We start from the raw sequence: 6,893 nt of genomic DNA, 5'->3' as shown, positions 1-6,893 counted from the left end.
ACACAATTTCAGATCACGTTAACCACATTTTAATAGCTGAGATTTCCTATATTAATATAAAAGTGTTATTTGCACTCAACTGAAATCACGATTCTTTGTTTACTTCCGTTGTCAAACCTTTTACACGTGAAGCTATTGTAATCTCAAGGCACGTTTAGCACAATAAAAAACTTCAAAACACACTTTTATGAAACAAATACAGAAATAATTAATCAGATTTACCTGAAAAAGTCTCCGGAGTGAGGTTAGATGGCGTTCATGCCTCCCTTTGTGCACTTTTATGAGGACAAAAGCTGTTGTTGTGTCGTAACTTTCTGTTTGTGGTCTGAGCTCGAGTTTAGCGCTGGAGCTTTTATAGCGCTACCGCCTCGCGACGTCACAAGGCCCCGCCCCCAGACGTAAAGTGGGTCAGCAGTCAGTGGGACGACGTCATTACGCAACAGCGAGACAAGAGAGGACAGCGTGGAACAGAGCGCGTGGACGAAACTTCTGTTTGTTTCATATTTATTTAACTAAGTTTCTTTTTGTAAAACAGTTGTCATTCACTGAGTAGTTTTCACACCGCATACTTTTACTCTTACTACTACTTACTGACATACCGCACAGTGTAACCGTACTCTTCTTGAGCAATGTGCTGCATAGGGTAACAGTACTCTTACTTGAGTAACTGTACGGTGTAACTGTACTCTTGAGTAATATGTTGTGTTTTAATTGTTTTTAATCATGTTCTGCAACACTTTGTTCAGTCTGTTTTGTTTTTAAAATGCGTTTATAAATAAAAATGCAGTTGCAGTTGTGAAGAGTAACAGTACTCTTACTCGAGTAATATATTGTACAGTGTAAGAGTTTTCTTACTTAAGTAATTTACAGTTCAGTATATTACTCAAGTAAGTACTCTTACATAAATCACAGTACTTTTACTTGAGTAATACATTGTACAATGTATTACTACTCTTACTTGAGTAATATGTTGTGAAGAGTAACAGTACTCTTACTTGAGTAATTATAGAGTGTAACAGTACTCGAGTAATATGTTGTATTTTTATTGTCTGTGTTGTTTTTAAAGTGTGTTAAAAATAAATCCTGTTGCAGTTGTGAAGAGTAACAGTACTCTTACTTGAGTAATTATAGAGTGTAACAGTACTCGAGTATAATGTTGTATTCTATTGTCTGTGTTGTTTTTAAAGTGTGTTAAAATAAATCCTGTTGCAGTTGTGAAGAGTAACAGTACTCTTACTTGAGTAATATACAGTTCAGTATATTACTCAAGTAAGTACTGTTACTGGAGTAATATATTGTGAAGAGTAACAGTACTTGAGTAATATTGTACAGTGTAACTACTTTTACTTGAGTAATATGTTGTGTTTTTTATTGTTTTTAATCATGTTCCGTAGCACTTCGGTCAGTGTGTTGTTTTTTGAAGTGTGTTATAAATAAAGATGCAGTTGCAGTTGTGAAGAGTAACAGTACTCTTACTTGAGTAACATACTCTACAGTGTAACAGTACTCTTACTTGAGTAACATACTCTACAGTGTAACAGTACTCTTGAGTAATTTACAGTTCAGTATATTACTCAAGTAAGTATTCTTACTTAAATCACAGTACTTTTACTTGAGTAATATATTATACAGTGTAATAGTACTCTTACTTGAGTAATATACTCTACAGTGTAACAGTACTCTTACTTGAGTAATATACTCTACAGTGTAACTGTACTCTTAAGTAATATGTTGTGTTTTTATTGTTTTTAATCATGTTCTGTAGCACTTTGGTCAGTCTGTGTTGTTTTTAAAGTGTGTTATAAATAAAGTTGCAGTTGCAGGTGTACAGTGTAACAGTACTCTTACTTGAGTAATTACTCTACAGTGTAACAGTACTCTTACTTGAGTAATTACTCTACAGTGTAACAGTACTCTTACTTGAGTAATTACTCTACAGTGTAACAGTACTCTTAGTACTCTTACTGAGTAGTAAAACTCTAAGTTCAGTGTATACTTACTCAAGTAAGGTACTCTTACTACTGTACTGTAAGTAACAGAAAACTGTGTCACTGTCAGATCACTGCTCTGTTTTCCTGTGTTTCCTCTTGTAAACAGCTGAGATTTTATATTTTATGATTTATTTTTCTGTTTTATTTTGACTTGTACACTTGTCTCTTGCTCTCTATTTGATACTTATTTAGAATTTATTATTACCATTTATATTTTTGTTAAGGTATTTATTGTGATGTGTGAGCTACTGTGTCCAAATGATTTCCCTTGTGGATCAATAAAGTTGATCTAAGTCTAAGTACTTGAGTAATTTATTGTAACTAAAATAGTTTATTAAGCTATTTCATGGTTTTGACCTTTATGATTTTCCATTGATTACATTTGATCTTTGCAGCCTGTAATATTGACTCTTTGTGATAAGACTGACAATCATGTGTTTTTTTTTGTTTTGTTTTAATGCTTCAAATTACAGGTCACAACATTTTAGCTTAACGTGATTATGTCAGTGTCACGAAATAAATCAGATGAAAGGATTTATTTTAGATTCATTTCAGAAACACTACGTCTATTACAAAGTGTTCAAACATGTTTTAGTCCAAGGTTTGAACTGTTTGTATTTGTTTTGTTTAGATTTACAATAATAACTTTTCTTTTTGGATCCTGTTACTTAAGTTTTATGTTGAAGTTACATAAAGCTTCACAGTGTAACCGACTTAACCTACTTAACCTACTTAATCTACTTAATCTACAATGAAAACAACCTTCATCACACAGACAGTGTCGGGGAGTAACAGATTACATGTACCGGAGTTAAGTAATCAGAGTACAAATGATGAGTAACTGTATTCAGTTACAGTTACTGTTTCAGTGAGTGGTAATCGGATTACAGTTACTTTGTTGAAATAAATGGATTACACGGAGGTATTTTCCTGTTTTCACTTTTTTTTTTTTTTGGTAATTCCACTCATTGCCGGACACTAAAACAGGTCTAAACCAGGACTAAACCAGGTCTAAACCAGGTCTAAACCAGGTAAGGACTAAACCAGGTCTAAACCAGGACTAAACCAGGTCTAAACCAGGACTAAAACCAGGTCTAAAACCAGGTCTAAACCAGGTCTAAACCAGGTCTAAACCAGGTCTAAACCAGGTCTAAACCAGGTAAAACCAGGTCTAAACTAGGTCTAAACTAGGTCTAAACCAGGTCTAAACTAGGTCTAAACCAGGACTAAACCAGGACTAAACCAGGACTAAAACCAGGTCTAAACCAGGTCTAAACCAGGTCTAAACCAGGTCTAAACTAGGTCTAAACCAGGACTCATCCAGGTCTAAATCAGGTCTAAAACAGGATTTAACAGGACTAAACCAGGACTAAAACCAGGTCTAACCCAGGTCTAAACCAGGACTAAACCAGGTCTAAACCAGGACTAAACCAGGACTAAACCAGGACTAAAACCAGGTCTAAACCAGGACTAAACCAGGTCTAAACCAAGACTAAACCAGAATTAAAACCAGGTCTAAACCAGGACTAAAACAGGATTTAACAGGACTAAATCCTGCTGTGTGGACGTGTTTCTTCTTCTATCAATAATATTTTTAATTTGGTTCAGTAAAGTCTGGACTTTTTTATTTTCTTTTATCAGACAAAACTTCTTATGTTAAGATTTCCTTTTTCTTTGCTTCTCTACAGCAAATCAAGTAATCCAAAGTATTCAGATTACATTACTCACTTTAAGTAATTTAATGGATTACGTTACAAACTACATTTTGGTGTATGTAATCTGTAATCTGTAGGGGATTACATTTTAAAAGTCACCTCCCCGACACCGAACACAAACACTTGTTCTAAAAATACCATCACTGCAAACAGGTTCTGTGCATGTAAACAAACAGAAGAGCTCCCCCTACTGTCCAAACCTTTAAAAAAACACCCACAAAAAACAAAAAAACAAAACACGAGACACATTTTCCTTTTGGTTTTGACGTCATGAAGATTTATTGTTCATGAAAATACCAAATACATGTTTCTGGAAAAGATTAAACAAATAAAAACGATGAGTTAGTTAAGGCAAAACGTGGCAATACAAATATTTTCAGAGGTGGTTACGTTTACTTGAGTAACTTTTTAAAGGCATTTCAGAAAACTTGTCCAGCAGCATACTTTTACTCCTCCCACTTGAGTGATATTTTTAAGTACTTGAGTAAAAGTTGTGCTTCCTTTTCCCGCTGTGAGTCAGTCTAAAGTGACAAAATCTTCACCTGACGATTTGAAATGATTTGAATATTTAGTTTCTTGCGGCTCCTTCAGACGTGGTTTGGTTTAGTTAGTCTGTGAGTAGTTTTCCCAAATACTTTTTTACCTTTACTTGAGTAATTTCGTGGACTACTACCGTATTTTCCGCACTATAGGGCGCACTGTCATTAAATGGTCTATTTTCGAACTTTTTTCACAAATAAAAACCGCACCGGACTTTTAAACGAAACACAACAGTTCGATAAATCAGTCAGACTTTATTTATTTACTTTACTTTAAACTTACTCTAATACTTAAACTTTACTTTACTTTTATTTTTCATAATAACTCTCAATTTTGTTCAATTGTAACTATTGATGGGCACGATTAGTCGATTAATCGATAATTGACAGTGTTGGGGAGTAACAGATTACATGTACCGGAGTAATCAGAGTACAAATGATGAGTAACTGTATTCAGTTACAGTTACTGTTTCAGTGAGTGGTAATTGGATTACAGTTACTTTGGTGAAATAAATGGATTACACAGAGGGATTTTCCTTTTTTCACATTTTGAGCAAAATGTTTTTATTTTTTTTTCTCCGGTAATTCCACTCATTCCCGGAAACTAAACCAGGTCTATACGAGATCTCAACCAGGTCTAGAACAGTCTAAAACCAGGACTAAAACCAAGTCTTAAACCAGGACTAAAGCAGGACTAAAACAGGACTAAAACAGGACTAAAACCAGGACTAAACCAGGACTAAAACCAGGACTAAAACCAGGACTAAAACTAAAACAGGACTAAAACAGGACTAAAACCAGGACTAAAACCAGGACTAAAACCAGGTCTAAACCAGGTCTAAAACCAGGACTAAAACAGGACTACGAATGGACTAAAACAGGCCTAAAACCAGGACTAAAAGAGAACTAAAACCAGGACTAAAACCAGGTCTAAACCAGGTCTAAAACCAGGACTAAAACAGGACTACAAATGGACTAAAACAGGCCTAAAACCAGGACTAAAACAGGACTAAACCAGGACTAAAACAAGAACAAAACAGGACCAAAAGCAGGTCTAAACTAGATCTAAATGGGACCTAAACCAGGTCTAAACCAGGTCTAAAACCAAGAGTAAACCAGGACTAAAACAGGACTAAAACAGGATTTAACAGGACTAAATCCTGCTGTGTGGACGTGTTTCTTCTTCTTCTATCAATAATATTTTTAATTTGGTTCAGTAAAATCTGGACTTTTTATTTTCTTTTATCAGACAAAACTTCTTATGTGAAGATTTCCTCGTCTTTGTTTCTCTACAGCAAATCAAGTAATCCAAAGTATTCAGATTACATTACTCACTTTAAGTAATTTAATGGATTACGTTACAAACTACATTTTGGTGTGTGTAATCTGTAATCTGTAGGGGATTACATTTTAAAAGTCACCTCCCCAACACTGATTATTGATCATTAAGAATTTCGAAGATTGCGTTAATTTTTAATGTACAAACTGAATGTAGGTCGCTGTGTGTAGCGTAGGGAGACCAAACATCTGTTTTTACCCGGACATGTAAGTTTTCCACGTCTTGTTCTGGACGTCCGTGTTTTATTTTTTTTTAATAAAGTGATGCAAATGTCAGGTTTTCATTTCCTTTCATTGGGACATTAAACTGAGCGTCTCTCGTAGCGTCTGTAACTCGGCAGGAGCGAGACACAAACAGTCGGTCAGTCTGCAACATGTCGAAACACAAATGCGCATTTAACGATGACTTGTACCAGAAATTCCACGCTTTTTGTCCTGGTCGAAATAAGTTGCTCCTGACTACGGAAGCCGTAACGCTGCAAGTGGTGTGGCTTTGTAGTTTACTAAAGTCGTACTAAGACCCCCCAATAAATTCATATATAAAACACTCTGGATTATAAGGCGCACACTTGTTTTTTGGTTAAATGAAAGGATTTTAAGTGCGCCCTATAGTACGGAAAATACGGTACTTTACTTCAATTTAAGTAATAGTTTTGGCCACTCTACCTCTGAATATTACACACAAAAAGCGTAAAAGTAACACTTGTTGAACTGACATTTCTTAATATAACGTTTTCTCAAAAGCTTTTAAAGTTTTTACGACATTTTAAGCACAAAAACAAAACAAACAAAATATCGTCAAGATTGTCTTCATAATTCATGTTCAAAGTCCAGCTTTTGTAGTTTTCATATCTCAGTTTCACAACACAAAGTGAAAAGTTAAAATCCATATTTACATATTGTTATCGTTCAGTTCAGTTTGTAGTTTCAGTTAAATACACATGACAAAATATAATAACATGAGCATGAAATGAAGCACAAGATATTTGAAATGTAATTTGATGGGGCAGGACAATCTGTGTGTCATTCGTTTATTAGTTTTTCAAAATAAAACCAAAATTAAGAAAACAAAAAAAACAACAATTTTCTTCATTATTTGTCTCCAAAACCAAAATGAAAAAACAGATCATGATTCGTTTTATCAGTTTTCAATTTTGTGTTTAAATGAAAAATGGAACAAACAAATAACGTCCGTTTCCCGTTTACGTGACTTCCGTGACTGCGATGCCGGACTTTTGCACCACATACGGACTGAACCAGGACTGATCCAGGTCCGGGACCAGACCAGGACCAGAGCGGGACCAGACCGG

At 34.9% G+C, this 6,893-nt stretch overlaps 1 protein-coding gene across 1 annotated transcript in view; it reads right to left on the bottom strand.

Annotated features, from left to right (window-relative positions):
• LOC110169127 (endoplasmic reticulum membrane sensor NFE2L1-like) overlaps nt 1–317 on the bottom strand; it is a 47,748-nt gene extending 47,431 nt beyond the window's left edge. Inside the window, exon 1 of the mRNA XM_055152427.1 lies at nt 223–317. The gene's annotated coding sequence lies outside the window, so the exon portion shown is untranslated. The remainder of the gene's footprint in view (nt 1–222) is intronic.
• Between the last annotated feature and the right edge of the window lie 6,576 nt (nt 318–6,893).

This window comes from Boleophthalmus pectinirostris, unplaced genomic scaffold, assembly GCF_026225935.1.
Source record: "Boleophthalmus pectinirostris isolate CB_2022bp ecotype Guang Dong unplaced genomic scaffold, ASM2622593v1 HiC_scaffold_17, whole genome shotgun sequence".
NCBI lineage: Eukaryota > Metazoa > Chordata > Actinopteri > Gobiiformes > Gobiidae > Boleophthalmus > Boleophthalmus pectinirostris.
Note: the sequence above shows the minus strand (reverse complement) of the source record. Positions and strands in the feature narration are given on the sequence as shown.